At 39.5% G+C, this 19066-nt stretch overlaps 1 protein-coding gene across 3 annotated transcripts in view; it reads right to left on the bottom strand.

Annotated features, from left to right (window-relative positions):
- Positions 1-19066, bottom strand: part of LOC109419486 (uncharacterized) — a 361628-nt gene that overhangs the window by 169722 nt on the left and 172840 nt on the right. The window contains exon 2 of one of the 3 annotated variants that reach the window (XM_062846012.1): positions 8-49. The exons of the other annotated variants lie outside the window; for them this stretch is intronic. The gene's annotated coding sequence lies outside the window, so the exon portion shown is untranslated. The remainder of the gene's footprint in view (positions 1-7; positions 50-19066) is intronic. 3 annotated transcript variants of the gene reach the window in all.

Here is a 19066-nt window from a genome sequence, read left to right as displayed (position 1 = left end):
CGCTCACCAGTTTATTTTTTGTTTTTGTAGCTCCGGACTGGTTACATACCTGGAAAAAATGAAGAAAAGTAGTCATTTAATTTACGTTTTTTTTTTTCATAGTTTATCAGTCAAAGTAAGAAGCGATGTGTTACAGGTAAACACATTCATTCTTATATTCTGTCAATAAGTAATTGTGTAAAAAGCTTAAGTGGTAGTTAAACAAATATTCAGGAAACTAATGCTGAAGATAACTGGGTCCGTATCCTGGTCACAAACAGTGCATATAGTACACCACCAGTTGAGAAGTACGCTGTTTTTAAGTCAGCATATGGTGTCCAAATATTTTTCACATATTATTATGTGGAGCAAGGTTGCGACCATTCATTTGCAAAGATTTACATTCATTTGCTATTATCTCAGTTCAGAAGCATGCTATCGAAAAACAATGTATGGATGAATTTAACCTTGTAGTTTTATCTGAAAGTTTACCGAATAACATTGGTGTCGCAAACGTACACCAAAGTCGTGAGCGAGCTGTGAAGGCAACTCTCCACGCGAAGAATGTAAATTTCATTCACGCTGTGGAAAGTTGCCTTCACAGCTCGTTCACGACTTTGGAATGCGTGTGCGACCCCAATGTTATTCGGCAAACTTTCAGATAAAACTACAAGGTTAAATTCATCCATACATTGTTTTTCGATAGCATGCTTCTGAACTGAGATAATAGCAAATGAATGTAAATCTTTGCAAATGAATGGTCGCAACCTTGATGTGGAGCGGACCTGGTGTGGTGGTAAGAACATTTGACTATCACGCCGAGGACCTGGGATCGAATCCCACTCCCAACAAACTCGCAAAATGTGAGTTCTTCCTTCGGAAGGGAAGTAAAGTGTGGGTCCCTAGATGAACTAACCTAGGGCTAACAATCTCGTTAATACAGATAAAAAAAAAAATATTATTATCGTCAATTACTCTATTAATAGTATGAACTACCAAATAGCAAGGCATTTACTTAAGAATGTAACCCAATTGCATATCTTTTCTGTTAACTACCTAAGGAAATCTACAATAAACAGCATTGTCACTCGTGTGCAACCTATGTTGATTTCAGTTTGATAGATGCTAAGAACATTTTAATTTACTGTTACCAACCTCTCTTACTTTATTTCAAAAGCTGACAGCCTAATCTTGTGCCATCGTACAATGATAGAGATCGACTTCTTCCAGGCGGCGCCGCATTGTAAAACCCATTATGCACCGTTTAATTCTCCCTGGTCAAGTTTCCCACATCACCAAAGACGAGACTATTCCCAACTTCAATCCCGGAAAAAGAAGTGTAAGATGCTCCAGCGTAAGCATAGTTTACAGGTAAATTAATTACATTTATCTTGGCCAGGTAACCCGAGCTGGAACGTCACGATATAAAGCAAGTTTAATTGTGCATTGTCAGGAGTTAACGATGCAATCACAGGTCGGCCGGCTTTGCCAAAGTCACATTTCTTACCACCGCCGCGCCGTGCAAAAGAGTGGCCAATTATAGTTCTCATTTCAATGTGCCGCAAAAATGCCAGCATGAATCACACTCATTACAAAAAGAGATGTCTCACAGTTGTACATCATTGGTGTGTGCTAGAAGTTGCGTCTCGGAAAAGGGAAAATAATAGTCATATCAATTTCACTTCACGATAGCAAGTGTAACGGAATGGCTTGGTGGTCCTCCAGCTAGCTCGTCTTTCAAGTCTCATCAAGATCAACCTATATTTGAAAATAAATTCTCTTCATCCAAAAAGGTACACATAAACGTCATTTATCATTACCGTTGCGTTGCCTGTTGAAAAGTACGTTCTCATAGGCACTTCGCAGTATGATCGTACTTGAATCGTTGCGCCGCAATTTATCTTATGCCATCTCTCCAACAGACGTGGACTACTCAAAGCCAAACAGCAGAAAAACATTGTCCAAAAACGGAACGTCCAGCAGTCCAGCTGTCTGTCCATGCACCGATATTGCTCTGCATCGCAGTGGGTGATGGCTTTGGATGGAGAAGTCGATCGGAAGTAGAAACATGGATAGGAATAGGGTTCGGTGCTAGAAGACGTTATAAGGCGCAATCCACAAATTACGTAACGCTCTATGGGAGGGGGGAACTGAGTTACAGCCCATAGAGTAAGGTGCGACAAAAGTTCGACCCCAGTTGAAAATACAATATTTTCCAAAAAATCGAAGCAGAAAAAATAAATGAGTACCGTGTGGTGATTCTATCATCCATGAGCTAAAATTTTGCTGAACAAAGTTACGCCAAATATCTTTTCAATTTTGATTTACAACACTTTTTGTATGTGTGTATCTTGTTCGAAATCTTGCCCCACCACTGGGGAAAAAGTTCGAATCTAGTGTTTCGCTAACCGCTGTGATTTCGCTAACCATAGCACACTATTTTAACACTTTGCTAATAGGTATATCTGAAACCAATTAATATTTGATGTTGGAACTGTAATACACTTTAAAGTTTGGTCTCGATTTAACTCAAATCAGGGTTAAATTTACTACACCAAAAAGTAGTAGTTTTCCGCCAAATTCACGAATGTGAACAGTTGAAAAACGAGAAGAATGCAGCATGGGCGAGAATGCTGCAACACCGTACGATAGCGAATGAGGCACGTTACAAACAGGCGCGGAACAGGCAGAACTCAGTCTTCCGGATGAAGAAGCGCCAGCAGGAAGAACGAGATCGCGAAGCGATGGAAGAGCTGTACCGCGCTAAGAACACACGATAGTTCTACGAGAAGCTGAACCGCTCGCGCAGAGGCTTTGTGCCACAAGCCGACATGTGCCGAGATAATCACGGGAATATTCTCACGAGCGAGCGTGAGGTGGTCGAGAGGTGGCGGCAGCATTACGATGAGCACCTCAATGGCGACGTTGCAAGTACCGAAGGTGGCGTGGTAACAGATCTAGGAGTATGTGCACAGGACGAAAGACTTCCGGCCCCGGACCTTCAAGAGATTGAGGAGGAGGTTAGCCGGTTGAAAAACAACAAAGCCGCTGGAGCAGATCAACTACCAAGCGAGCTTCTAAAATACGGTGGAGAAGCACTGGTGAGAGCACTACACTGGGTCATTACCAAGATTTGGGAGGAGGAAGTATTACCGGAGGAATGGATGGAAGGTATCGTGTGTGCCATCTACAAAAAGGGCGACAAGTTGGATTGCGGGAACTACCGCGCGATCACACTACTGAGCGCTGCCTACAAGATACTCTCTCAAATTTTATGCCGCCGTCTATCACCGATTGCAAGAGAGTTCGTGGGGCAATATCAGGCTGGATTTATGGGTGAACGCGCTACAACGGACCAGATGTTCGCCATCCGCCAGGTGTTGCAGAAATGCCGCGAATACAACGTGCCCACACATCACTTGTTCATCGATTTCAAATCGGCGTATGATACAATCGATCGAGAACAGCTATGGCAGATTATGCACGAATACGGATTCCCGGATAAACTGATACGGTTGATCAAGGCGACGATGGATCGAGTGCTGTGCGTAGTTCGAGTATCAGGGACACTCTCGAGTCCCTTCGAATCTCGCAGAGGGTTACGGCAAGGTGATGGTCTTTCGTGCTTGCTGTTCAACATTGCTTTGTAGGGTGTAATACGAAGAGCGGGGATAAACACGAGTGGGACGATTTTCACGAAGTCCGTTCAGCTGCTTGGTTTCGCCGATGATATTGATATTATTGCTCGTAAATTTGAGACGATGGCGGAAACGTACATCCGACTAAAAAGTGAAGCCAGGCGAATCGGATTAGTCATTAATGTGTCGAAGACAAAGTACATGATGGCAAAGGGCTCTAGGGAGGAATCACCGCGCCCGCCACCCCGAATTCATATCGACGGTGATGAAATCGAGGCGGTTGAAGAATTCGTGTACTTGGGCTCACTGGTGACCGACGACAACGACACCAGCAGAGAAATTCAGAGGCGCATTGTGGCAGGAAATCGTGCCTACTTTGGACTCCGCAAAACTCTACGATCGAATAAAGTTCGCCGTAACACGAAGGTAACCATCTACAAAACGCTGATTAGACCGGTCGTCCTCTATGGGCACGAAACATGGACCCTACGTGCAGAGGACCAACGTGCCCTTGGAGTTTTCGAACGGAAGGTGTTGCGTAACATTTACGGCGGAGTGCAGATGGAAGACGGGACTTGGAGAAGGCGAATGAACTACGAGCTGCACTGCCCTTTTAAGCATATCTGTCCCATGTTGTTATGCATTTTTGCCGTGTTTTTCTCAGTTACGGAGCCATTTGAAGTTAATCTAATATTTTTTTTTTCATTTTCCATCACAAATAAATATTCCACGATAACGTCAAGCATCTTTCTGACATTGATTTTAAGTTGTAACTTAAGTTAGAGCAGTGGGACAGTATGCGTAGAAAAACAACATGGTACAGATATGCTTAGAACGGCAGTGCATCAGCTGCTGAGAGAACCAACCATCGTCCATACCGCAAAAATCGGGAGGCTACGGTGGGCGGGTCACGTCATCAGGATGTCGGATAGCAACCCGACTGAAACGGTTCTCGAGAGTTATCCGACCGGTACAAGAAGACGTGGAGCGCAGCGAGCTAGGTGGGTCGACCAAGTGGAGGACGATCTGCGGACCCTACGCAGAGTGCGGAACTGGAGACAAACAGCCATGGACCGAGTGGAATGGAGGCGGCTACTATGTACAGCAGAGACCACCCCGGCCTTAGCCTGACCAGTAAGGTAAGGTAAGTATGGGAGCGATTTTTCGAATCACCCCTCGTCGCATTTTGTACTGAGTGGAGCTGTCAAACAGTTACCCAGCTGTCAAAAGGTGATTTCAAAAAATCTCTTTGAAATTGATTTTAGGTACCAAATTAAAGTTCTAAAAATCTGAAAAAAATCATAGTGTGTCAGAAAAAGGTGCTCTTTCATATAAAATCAAGAAATCGATACATTTTTCTTAATTTAAAAACCCAGTTATCCTTTAATCAGTAGTGATAACCCAGCTCAAAAGTACCATCAAATGAAGATTTAATACATTAAATTAATAATTTTCAATATTGATTTGTGATTTATTTTTCGTCCCCCAAAATTCAATCTTCGCCCCATCTCCGCTCTAATTTTCGCCCCCGGGGTACGTACACAAATTACGTCACGCTTTGTGGGGTGAAGTGGGTGGTCTGTTTGCGTCCCATGCAAAAAATTAGAATGGAAGGGATGATTTTGAAATGGATTTAACTTAAGCGAAGACAGCTAATAACAAGACAGATATCTTCCTTATTGCTCCATATACTTTGGGAGCTACAAGCACACTAGCGCCACGAACGACTTCAGGGAACAACATCATGAATGAGTGTGCATGCGATGTTACCATTTCCGTGTACGTATTTGCATGTACACGCACACAATCATGGTTTAATGTTCCTGTGAATCGTTGAGGGCGTTTCGACCATGTCGCCTGAAACAGGGTGGGAGCTGTCTGTCTTGTTATTAGCCGTCTTCGACTTAAGGGACATAACTTGAGGGGAACATCCATAAATTACGTCACGAAAAAAAAAGTCCTAATACTACTTAATTTGAAATCATACACTAGATAAAACAATATTTGCGAATTTGGCTGTTCTGCTGAACACAGCTGCTGACTGTACAGCAAACTCACTGACATAATAGTAAAAAGTGACGTTTGTTAGCTGATTCTCAGAAAAAAAAAAAAACAATTGCTGAATCTGAGTAATAAACTGTCAAAGTTATTGAGGGATTGGTAATATTGTTTTTTACTTAGTGCTTGGCTGTGTCGATCTTGGCGAAAGTTAAAAAATGCAGGAATTTCGTGAATCTATTCTAAAATGAGTGTGCCTTACAAATCCGGCGTTCGATTTGAAAAAGTCCAATCTGCATAAGAATCACAGCAAACTTACGACTTATTTAAATCAAACGCCAGAAATATTCCTATAAATAAATAACGTCAAAAATATTTTCTAATTTTAAGTAGGTACATGGAATTCAAGCGATTGACATTGACCGATTAATTACCACAAGCGGCTGTAATATTTCATAGCTGTTGCGAATAATTAAATGAGAGTTAATTGGAAGTTACATTTCATTACTAGCCAAAGCAAAAAATGCCAGCAGACGATTAGCCCCGTGAAATTTTCCAACACCTAATATTTAACACTTTTTTAAATTCAGAAAGTTTGAACCAGTGTTAGGCTGTGAACCATTCCGCTTATTCGTTTCATTTTTAGTTAAAACTTGACACTTCGGTAGTTATTTTCCATTGGATGGTTAAAAAATAACTACGAGGACGGCCCATATAAAATTTGACAGAGGAGTAGTTATTTGAAACAAAATAAATAACGCAGCCAAATCATTGCGAACAAAAAATAACTATCGAACTGTCAAAACTAACCCTGGTCGGGAGTAGTGTTATTTTTAACCGGACGTGAAATAACTATCGAAGTGTCAAATTTAAACTAAAAGTTAAGCGAATAAGCGAAACGGTTCACAATCACAGCCTTAGTGATAAACCCTCGTGAGTAAAAGAGGCGTGAAATTTATCACTAATTGTTCACCCTGTTACCTCCCAAAAGGTCCCATACTTTTTGTAAATATTTTTGTGTACATATTTTCTTTGATTTTCTTCCTTTAGTATTTTATTATCATTATTCTCATTATTCTTTTAAACTTTTAAATTATTATTTCAATCACTTTAATGGCAGGAAAAAAACTGAAATTAAATTTCAATAAAGAATAGAAAAATTGAAAAAAAAGACATCGATAAAGTTTGTCCCATCTGAGCACCCCTATTCCCACCTAAATTGCACCTCAAAAGACACCAGCCGTTACTTCATCGCATCCCACCTCGCGACACCACACATCGCAACCCGTCTGTTAGTGTCATAGTATTCCTAAGACTTGTATGATTATCAATGTTCATTATTTTGGGTGTGAAGTGTTGATTGTGTATACACATATATGTCTTCCCAGGTTCTGATTATCGCTACTGTTTGCATTGCGTTGAAAAAAACATACATCATTGCCATGACTATTTCGCAATCGCTAATTCGATAGATTAAGTTATTGGTTTTGTGGATTACCATTAGTGCACAAGGGGGCGAAAATTAGGTAGGGGGCGAAGACTATTGCATTTACTCTATGTACATTTTGCAGAATTTTAGGTTTTTACCTTAAGTTGCCACATGACTCGAACTCTTGTCTCACAATTCGAACTTTTACCCTACTATGTGTAAAATATGATTTCCAAATCTTTTTTGCAAAAAGTTATACATGGTAAAGCGTATATAACTAGTTACGCCCCAAAATAAAATACCGAATTCTATTTCATTACAATTCTATTCCATGCGTTGGAGCTGAAAGGATCATCGCATATTACATTTTTTTTTTATCAAAAGCCAACATGTAGTCATAACTTTTCGAAATATTGATCAATTTTCATAATTTTTGGAGTGAAAGACTCTTTTTTAAAAAGGCTTCGAACAACCTTGACACCCGAAAGAAATCATTTGAATTGAGCTCAAAAACTTCAAAAGAAACGCTTGCCCCACTCGAACTTTCGTCCCACTTTACTCTATCTATCGGTCGGGCTTCATAAGTAGAACTCAAAAATGAATATCCGACGATGGTGACCATGTTTGAACTATAATACCATGCAATATGAGTATCTATCGTTCGGGCTTCATGAGTAGAAGTCAAAAATCGACATTTGACTATATTTCGAAATCCAAGATGGTGGAGCTTATCCAAGACGGCGGCAATGGAATGGTAGTTTGAACTATAATACCATGCAATATGGGTATCTATCTTTCGGGCTTCATGAGTAGAACTCAAAAATGAATATACGACGCCATTTTGAAATCCAAGATGGCAGACCATCAGTGGTGGAAAGCATCATGCGCTTGACGTGTTTTTTGGTTCGCATCAAACACAATCTTTGCTCACGCGCTCGCGAACCCAAAATGAGAGAACGGTTCACGATTTCCCGGATCGACGAACCAACACAAAACAAATGTCAAACGAGCAGAATCGCATTTGGTTCGACAGAAGGATCACAATGTAGAACACTTGGTTTGTTGCCATTTTGACGTAGGACTACGTCTCTCTTTTCTATACCGGGTGTCATTCTAAATTTTCAGAAATCGGCCGCGTTACGTTTGAAGTGGAGATTTTGAGCGTTAATAACTCAGCCATTTCTCGTTGAATTTTCAAAATTTTGGCACCAATCGATTGCAAATCTTTACACCAATTATGTCCAATAATAATATTTGCTGTTTTTCAATAACAAACTATTGAAAAATTGGGAAAAGTGAACCCATGTTTATTCCAGCCAATCACGAACGAGCACATTTTGGATGCTCCCGTCGAATATAAAAGCTACTTCTTCTTCACATCTTCCCTCATTTGTCTTTGTCGTCTCGAGGTGAACGCATCCAACGAGAGCTGCCGACTTTCTTCGTTTGCGTTTTCGCTCATTATTCTTTGACGGCCGTGTCGGCTCGGTGTCGGTGGTTGTCGGCAAGGGTGCTGTTGCACATTCGCCTATTAACCGTCTAACGCGGCAGACCAAGGAAGGAATAATTTTCATCGATTGTTCGGCGGTGGTGGCAGAGGCAGCAGTAAAATCCACCAAAGAAAGATCCGCCACAACGAATTTGCGAGTTCCGTCGCTTTTCCTCGGGGCTCGGTCCATTTACGGATTGATTGACGGCGGCACATTGCTGATAGAATCAGAAAGAACATCCAGGTCAGCAAGCGGCGTGCCAATTCTCAACGGCGTCCAGCATTCAGCGCGAATAAAATCATTGCGCATTGGGTGGCATGATGAATTGATTTCAATTTCTACCTAAAACCGTCCAAAATTCAAACGGTTCTTTTCAGAACCATCGAAAATGCTTCCTAGAGAGTTAATTGGATAAATTTCCTGCATCGACCGAGAAAGTGTAGTGAAACCAAATAGTGAAAGATTGAATTCTTGGTGATGGCTCAGCAACAGTGAAGGCGATCAATAATCTCATCCACGGCAGCAAGCGGCGGGCGAATTTTCGACGGCGTTCAGCATTCAGCACGGGGAAATCTAACACGCATTGCGTGGCATGATAAATTCATGTCGATTTTCTGTCTGAAATCGTCCAATATTTGAACGGTTCTTTTCAGGACCATAGAAAATTATTCCTCAAGAGTCAGATAATTATTTCATTCAATCGCTCTGTAAAAGCGTGGTGCAACCGAAAAGTGAAAAATTGTATGCTTGGTGGCCCCGCAACAATAATGATGCCGGCCACTAATGATTCCACCAGGAATTTAGGAATTAAAATAATCTAAATCTTCCAATATTTTGGTTACTTTATTCGTTAAATGAAAATTTTCTCATTTCTCGGTTGATTAACCGTTTCAAGCGTCTGGTGCATGCGGGGCGGGACATGCAAACGAAATAAACTGGAAAGCCAGCCGAATGGGAGGAGCTTCATCTGCCAATCTAGGGACATAAAAGCTGTGTCCTCTGATTTCTTTCGTCATTTTCGTTGGATCAGTCAAGGATAGTGGATGTCACCTCCACAGCTGAGCAGTGGCACATCAACCCAGTCGCGACTCTCGGCTATCGTGCGGTTAGTACCAGGAATCTCATCCATAACAGAAAGTGGCGTACCAGTTTGCGGTGGCATCCTGTATTTAGCAAGGAGAAAACCAACACGCATTGCGTGACATAATGTTTTCATGCCATTTCGTTCCTAAAATCGTCAATTAATTAATCAAACGGTCCTTTTCAGGACCACCGAAAATAATTCCTCAAGAGTTGTAAATCAGATAATTTCATTCCATCAATCGAGAAAACTGTGGTTCAATCGAAAAATGAAAGATTGAATTCCGGCCACTAATCGTTCCACCCATAATTTAGCAACGCATTGTCCTATCAGAACCATTTTTACGAAACATTGGGGAGCGTCCAGAAATTACGTCACGTTTAAAGGGGGGGGGTCAGCAAAGTGTGACGATCCATACAATAATTTCAGAGGTCCCATGCAAAACATAGGTGTGACATAGGGATGAGGAGGGGTTGAAAATGACAAACTTTTGTGTGCCGTAATTTAAGGACGATCCCTTGTTTAATTCTAGCATTTTTGGAATTAAAATGATCTAAATCTTTTTATATTTTGGTTACTTTATTTGTTAAATGAAAATTTCTCTCATTTCTTGGTTGAAAATCGTTTGAAGCGTCTGAAGCATGCGGGGCGGGTCATGCAATCGAAATAAACTGGAAAGCCAGCTGAATGGGAGGAGCTACATCTGCTAATCTAGTGGCATAAAAGCTGTTCCCTCTGATTTATTTCGTCATTTTCGTTGGATCAGTCAGGGAGGGTGGAGGTGGATATCGCCTCTACGGCTGCGCAGCAGCACGTCAACTGCGACGAGTGATAGCACCAGGAATCCCATCCACTGATCACGGCTGCAGTGGGCCCGGCAATGGAAGTTACCTCCACAGCTGGGTAGCTGCGCACCAACAACCCAGCGAAGACTGTCGGCTATCTATCTCCAGGAATCTCATTCACGGCAGCAGGCGGCGGCGGCGGCGGCAGTTTTCGATGGCTTCCCGCATTCAGTGTGGATAATTTTCAATTGTCTTTCTAAAATCAACCGTTATTTGGACGGACCTTTTCAGGACCAGAGAAAATTATTCCTTAAGAGTTATGAATCGGATAATTTTCGGATATATTTCAACGATCGGTAACAGTGTAGTGCATTCGAAAAGTGAATGGTTGAATGCTTAGTGGCTCAGTAAAAGCAAAATCGGTCACTAATCTTTCTACCCGAAATTTAGCAACGCGTTGTCTTATTCGGACAATTGTACCTGAAACATTGTTTCATTCTAATATTTATCGAATTAAAATGATCTTAATTGTTCAATACTTCGATTAGTTTATCCGTTCGATTGGAAATTGTCTCAAAGAACGGTTGCAGTCGTTTGAAGCGTCTGACACAATGTGGGCGGGTCATGCAAACGGAATAAACTGGAAAGCCCGCCGAATGGGAGGAGCTTCATCTGCTAATCTAGGGGCATAACAGCTGTTTCCTCTGTTATCTTTCGTCATTTTCCTTGGATCAGTCAAGGAGAAGGGAGTTGCCACCTCCCAGCTAGGCAGCAGCACACAAACTCAGCGACCACTCTCGGCTATCGTATTGTCGAATGAGTTTCACGTTAAACTTTAATTGAAAAGATCTATCTAACGCCGTTCAATTATCTAATAATTTTATCCGCTCGATGAAAATTCTCTCGTATAACAGTAATTTGACCATTTTTCTTCAAAACGAAATAACTCTTGAACTAGTCAACGTCTTTCCAAGTAACCGAATCAGCTGAATAACAGCTTCTTGAACTAAAGTTAGCTTAAGTGATTTGTTTTACTCTTATACAGCAAAAATGTTAGTTGGGTTATTAATGCGTTCAGCGAAAGCGATCACACAACAACTTTACTCAACACATCAGTCCACCATTTGTATTATCATAACAACAAGCATTGTATTATTGAAATACATATAAACGTCGAAATCTCGTTCCAGCCTTTGTCCTACGTCAACATTGCGGTTATGTCTCAGACATTACCCACTCCTAGTTTTTTGTACACTTAAAGGTGATTAGTTGGGTGTTTTTTGATTATACTGATCAGGTATCATTCCAATAAATGATATCGACGAAAAAGTTTATCAACATTTGATTTCATTACAGAAATATCGGCCGCGAACCTCTAAAATAAAAAAGCATCGCGCTTACAAAAGATGCGATGCACTCGTTGGCGTTCGTGTCGTACAATCATGAGCCACAGACGTACGAACACCATCGCACAGCAAAGGTTTGCGATGCGATGGCAGTTTTTGGTAGCGCATAAGCTCACGTTCGCGATCAATTTCCACCACTGCAGACCATATCCAATATATGGCGGCCACAGAATGGTTGTTTGAGCTATGATACCATGCAATATGGGTATCTATCGATCGGACTCGGTGTATAGAAGTCAAAAATCGATATTTGACGAAATTTTGAAATCCAATATGGCGGAACATATCCAAGATTGCGACCACAGTATGGTAGTTTGAGCTATGATACCTTCAAGAATTCTTTCCAGAATTTCTTCAGGTATTCCTTTCGAGAATCTTCCCAGGTTTATTCCCGGGATTCCTTCAGATATTGTTTCCGAGATTGCTGTACGGGTTGCGCCGGAGTTCTTTCAGGGATTTTTGCAGGAGTTGCTTTGGAAAATCCTGAAAGAATTCTTTTAGTTATTCTTTTCTGCATTCCTTCAGGGATTTGTGCTGGGATTCCTTCAAAGATTCTTTCCAGGATTATTGCTGTGATTCCTTAAGGGATTCCTCTCAAAAAAAAATATATGAAAAAATATAGATTTCTTCCGAGATTTTTTTCAGGCAATCCTAGATCATAGAGACATCTTCTATGGTTCTTGCAGGAATACCTGCTCAGCTTCTGGCCGGCATTTCTGTCATGATCTCTCTAAGGATTCCATCAGGTATTTTTTACGGGATTCTTTCAGGAATAACTTAAGGGATTTCTGCCAGAATTGCTTCAGAAATACCTAAAAGGATTCTTTCAGAAATTTTAACCACCATTCTTTCATGGATTTCTGATGGAATTACTTAACAGATTAAGTTTAGTATACTTTTAAAGTGTTCTGTTGAAACATGTTCAGAGAATCCTAATGGAATTCCTGTTACGAGCCGGAATCCTTGCTCGGAATTTATACAGCAATTCCTCCCGGGATTTCTTCTGTGATTATTTCAGGGATTCCTACCAAGCTTTCGGCTGAGATTCCCTCAAAATTCTACCAGATTTGCCTCTCAGAACTTCTTCAGTTAATTCTCCCGGGATTCCTTCAGGGATTTCTACCAGGAATGCTCTTCCCCCTAGCGTTTTCAGACTTTTGTACGTTATTCTAAATTAATTGGATGTGTAAATCACCGTTAACAGATATTTAACTGTTTTATTGATGTTTCTCGGTGAGCCAATGAAAACCACTGATTTAACGTTATGACGTTTCGGCTTACTGTTTCTCTTCAGCCATCCTCAGATAATTTCGATCACTGCAGCAACTTTCACCTCCTTCACTGCTGGGCGATCACGTACCAGTACCAGTACCAGTAGTATCTGTGGACATTAAAGCCGACCTCATAGTTGAGATCAAAAGGATACAGTACTTAACACAATTTTCTTTTTAAAACATGCAAAATTTCTGAAAATTTTACGTATGGTGAGTACGTAAAGAGAGTTTGTGGGGTACTGAAGAGAAAACTCAACTACATTAAAAGAAATCATTATCTGTGTAAAATCTAGCTTCCACAGTTATGCTACACATAGTGAGTACTCTTTATTTGATTTGCTAAAAAAAAGAAATTGAGAAATGTTGAACACTGCAGTCGAAACTACATGAAATTACAATTACCATGCATTTCATACTTTTCAGACAATCAGATTACACAGTATCTAGCCATGTTCAAAAATTCCAGTCAATCGGTTTGAAACTGACTGAGTTATAGCCAGAGCGTTAATGATTAATCATAAATTTAATCATGATTAATGATTAATGATTAAGATTAATCAAAAATCATTAATCATAATCACAAAAATATCTCATTTAATCATTAATCATTAATCTTAATCACACTGATTGCGCAATTTAATCATTAATCAGTAATCATAATCATAAAAAAAAGTTTATCAATCATTAATCATTCATCACCAAAAATGATATAAAATATATTATTCAATTAAAGTTGGTTTAAATGCTGTTCTAAATATTATAACTTATGATTCTTCTTTCAAAAATCTCCCAGACAGAGTTACCTTTTACTTTTGAAACTTCAAACATATTTTTAACAACAAATATGTTTTAATCACTTCCAGTTTTTGTGATTGATTAATCATGATTAATCATGATTTTTATTCAATGAGCCATTATTAATCATTAATCATAATCAATAATCACAGATAAAACCAAATTTAATCATTAATCATAATCTTTAATCATCCTCAAAATCAAATTAATCATTAATCATAATCAATAATCACTGAAATAAAAAATTTAATCATCAATGATTAATCATGATTAAAGTTTTTGTTAATCATGAACGCTCTGGTTATAGCAGCAAGTACCCAAAATAGGTGCGCTTGCCCATATGGTCCCAGACCCTACCTAAAAAATTGTCGGAGGAGTTCCTAAAATATATAAAAATATTTGCATTAACCTGCCGTAATTCGCACGGTTGGCCACCACTGTCAGCACCACGCTAATGCTGAGTACAAAAAGCGAGATTTTTTCAACGTGTTGTACAAAATACAACAGCGTGATCGCTCGAGGGTTAAGAATTCCTGGTAAAACTGCCGGCGAAGTTTCTGAGCTTTTTTTGTTAGGTACTCTGAAAAAAAAAAAACAAAAGATCCCTTGTGTGTCAAGCAGCATTTAATAAATAGCTTCAAAAATTCCTGGAAGAATCACCGTAATAATTAAAAAAGTGCTTAATCTATTTCAGAACAAATTGCTAAGGAAATTTCTGAAGAAATTCAAGAAGGATACAGTAAAGAAACGGTTGAGGTATTTTTCGCAAATAAATCTGAATAAATTCCCAAAAAACTGTCGTAGGAATCCCTAATGGAACTGTCGTATAATTTTGAAAATAAATGTCAGAAAATTTCAAACATTGTTAAAGAAAATTGCCAGGGGATATCCAAATATATGCTTAAAAATCCTCAAACAATTCCTCAGCCAAAGGAATACCTGATGAAACTGTCAGAGAAACTCCCGAAGAAATCCTGCAAAAATACTTTGAAATTTTTGGCATAGGAAATTCCTCAATTTTCAATGTAATTTTCGCATGGGTAATTATCGCTGATACCAGGCCACGAATAACTGATAGTCTGGGAATTTAAATTTTCCTTGCTTATTTGCTATAATATGATAAAAAAAATTCAATTTATGTATCATGAAATTGTGATTTCCACTGTCAATCATCGATTTCAAATCTAAAAGCTCAAACTTTTCAAACATTTTAATTAAGTAAGCATTGGTCACAACAATGAGATATCGATGAAAACGGGATGCTACCTCCCATTTTCCCATACATTCTCAAGTGTGGCAAGCGAGGGATGCTTCAATTTAACTCAACCAAAGTGGTTTTCATTCTTAGCATTAGCATTAGCATTAAGCGAGTCGCACAAATTCGTAGGTGGTACAGTCCTAGACCGCTGTTATGAGGGTTGCCTCCTTCCCGTCTGAACCAAAGCACAAAGATTTGGGACTAATCTCTGACTCTTAGACAAGACTGACGCAATCCTCCAATGGTCGAGCACTGTCCTGGCCACGTCCTTGCGACTGCTGGGGAATGGGAAAGGATGGTTAGTTTTGGACACCTATGAAAAATGTAGACAACTCTACGATCTCTCAGGCCTAGGTGTCACTGGAATTTGGATGTTGTTAGTGGAAGGGTAAACTCCAAAGGATACGCTTGGTCAACGTTCAGGCACACCATTGTTAGCCTTCTTCGAAGTTGTCTGCCCGAATCATCCTTGTTTCCTTGTCGTCTTGATGGTATTTGGTTGAATTACTAGATTCTTCGGTTGATAATCTGAAATATAAAATAATATTAACATTGTACGTCGAATAAGATACATATCAGTGCTACGTTCGCCATAGTTACATATTTTTCAATATTTTTTATATCATTCGATGAATTTACCTGAATCCTGCTGAAATAAAATGTTAATTAGCAAAAAAAAAAAAAAATAAAAAAAAATATGTATATCAAACGCCGTCTCCGGATTGGCGATTCACAGCCATAAGCACTAGGCTAACTGGAGACCCCATTTTTCCTGAGTTCTTGTAGCAATTTTCAAAACCTTGAAGCTCTAATAGGAGCTTTGTCAGTTATCACAGAAAATATTTTTTTAAAGAAATTGTTGATGAAAAATATTTAAACCATAATAAAAATTCTAACCTTTTTCTTGTTTCTGGGAGTTTCAAAGGATTCAAATGGATGCTGAATCACATTCTGATATTAAGTATGTCAAAAGCTTAATGACTTTTATTTATCCAACCAATCGAGCGGAGTTCATCTTTTAATTTATCTAAAACATCACTTCTCACTCAAAATGATTTCTCGTTAGCTCGGTTTCTGCCTTAAAATCCCATGCAGATTGAGTTAAATTAGGTTCTAAGGTATTGAATCCACACTAACTTGAATAATGCCTTATCTTTGTCGATAGTTTCTTTCATTCTAATACACTTTAAGAAAACTGAACGGTCGCTCTTACAATAGCTAAATAGAGCACATCCAAGTCGTATGATCTACGAAAGTCTCGAAAAAGTTGTAGAATAATAGGCAGAAACGGCGATCGTTTCTATTTCAATCATTCTCTGCTGGATTGGGCGTTAAGGAAAGCCAACCGAAAACCGATGGCATAATGTGGGAATTTTTCGGTGTGGCTATTTATGGGGCATCACAGCACTGAATACATAAGTGCTGTTAAGTCAATTATGTGTCACACCGCACCATCTAGAAGGTATTCGTTGCACGTTTCCAATCTAGTAGGAACGAACTAGAAGAGTAAATCAAAATAATTTAAATGAGCTAATAGGATGAATAGAAACGACGCATAAAGCTTCTATGTGACCTACTAGTCCTTGCAATAGGATTTGTCTGGCCAGCTACCCGTAATTATGGAACAAGCGGAGGTTACCATTTTCCTGGATCTAGTTTTAACTTATTCCTTATTGTAGCATTCAAATGACTTGTTTTAAATCTTTATCTCTGTATAAATAATGGTGAAAACTCCAGATTTTAAAGCTGATGGGTCCGATTCCTGGTACTTTTTTTTCATAACATGCAATTAATTAATCATTTGATAAGTATACTTTTTTGTATTGGGCCTTCAAAAATTAAGTATTTAATCAATGGTTAATATCATAGTCCTCATACCGCAAGCTTCATAACCCATGTGCCCATTTATTTTTCTAATCGAACTTCACTATTCAGATAGATGCATAAGTAACCTAAGATATGCAGGTTAATAATCGGCTTCCTAAGTGGATTGCTCCACCTGATAACGAAAGGCCACCATTATTACTCAGAATCATAAATTGCACGCTAATCGATTGCCCTCATAATGGGTAAACGGTTATTACCGAGGATAAGCTTCAAGGAAGTGAAGGTGCGTATCTTTGGAAATGCGGTAACGAAATTATTAATTAAACTTCCAGTCCCTCACAATTTATTTTACATGGCATGTGCAGTCTCGCATCGGACTTCTCGCGAACAGTTGAGCGATGGCCTTCCAGCCCCTTATGTACTCATGGGGCAATCATTTGTCAGTACATGCATAAATTCCGTTACTCATAACCACACTTTTCCCTCGGTGGTTTTAATCGTTCTGATTAGAGCACGCTGATAGTGGATTAGAAAACAGAAGTTCCAGCGCAAATGAAAAATTAAAATCTTCAGCTTTGCTTCCCCTCCCGTTTTCGAGCAGCCGCTTCAAGAAACTGAAAAGGCTTCAGATGGGTGTTAATAGGCATGTGATGAACGTGATAACACGATAAACTCATTTATGTAGCTCTGCTGCACGCTGGACTAAATGGTAAGTATAACATGGGATAAATTACTTGTTTCTGTGGACAAACCCATAGCAAGCCGACATGTCTTTAAAAGCTGTGAGGTACATGGAAATGCAGGTGGCTCGGTTTGGCGCGAAGGGAAAAAGAGATTTGTAAACAGCGATTCAGAGGAACTATCGTGCATGTAAAGTTAAAACTATTACTAATTTGATACTAACACTGTAATACGTATTCAAACACTCACGGGGAAAAATCCGTTTTCAAAAACATGACGAAAAAGTCATAAAATATGCCGCTTTATGTCATCATGACTACCAGGCATAATAGTATGACGATAACGTCGAATATAATAAATATGTTTTCACAAGTGTTTTCATCAATTTACTGATTTATGGACCGTATTTAAATTCAAGTTGATCATTTTATGGCTTTATCGGTCATTTTGAATCATAGTGTAACACTTGTTCACAACCTAGCGAATACTATCATATCTATCATTCATTACATTATCCACTTTGATCTCTACTCCCTTACACTCTGAGTGGAAAATGGCCGATAAAGCCATAAAATGATTGACTTATGATTTCATAAAAAAGTAATGGTTGCCAATAACGTTTCGATAAACTTTTACTTGTTTACTTTTATGAAATATTATGACGCTGACTCATAGAACCATGCCGTGAGTCATAGAATTATGCCAGTGAGTCATAAAACCATAGAACAGCGGCATGAAGAAATGCAACAAAACGAACGGGTGTGAGCTTTGTACTTTTTACGCAAACCTGTCATTTGTTTTCTCATACCCATCCCGATTGGCTGTGCTTCGTGGTAAGACAAAATATTCTTTAAATTTAAAAAAGTTTCCTTATCTTATACATAACTCTAAACTAAGACAGCATGGTCCTACGACTGGTCAATCTGCAACTAATCGACGGTAAAACCTAACACCAGTTGATGTGCTACAACGCGGTGTGTCCACGCATATATGGATTACCAAAGGCACACAAGCAAGGAATGCCATTACGCCCAGTGGTGCCCAACGTCACAGCACCAACGTACCACCTCAGCAAATACATCGAGCAAATATTACAGTCGTCTTTTACCAGCGAATACGATGCCAGGGCCTCGAAGACCTTCTGTGAGTATGTGAACCAGCTAGATGTACCCCCGGACCACACAATGGTCTCCTTTGATGCCGTATCCCTGTTTACCAACGTAACCAAGCCATCTGTCATCCATGACGTCATCATTACTACTACTAACTACTAAGCTTCTTCTGCTTCAGAGAAAGGTTTTTCCGTCAACGGTCTGGTAATGCAATAGGTAGCCCGCTGTCACCGGTATTAGCAGAAATCGTGATGGATAGCATCATCAGCAGAGCAATCAATGTAGCAAACATCCCACCGCAGTACATCCGAAA

The sequence above is a fragment of the Aedes albopictus genome, chromosome 1 (genome assembly GCF_035046485.1).
Source record: "Aedes albopictus strain Foshan chromosome 1, AalbF5, whole genome shotgun sequence".
Lineage (NCBI taxonomy): Eukaryota > Metazoa > Arthropoda > Insecta > Diptera > Culicidae > Aedes > Aedes albopictus.
The sequence above is the reverse complement of the archived record's forward strand: the minus strand, read 5'-3'. Positions and strand labels throughout refer to the sequence as shown.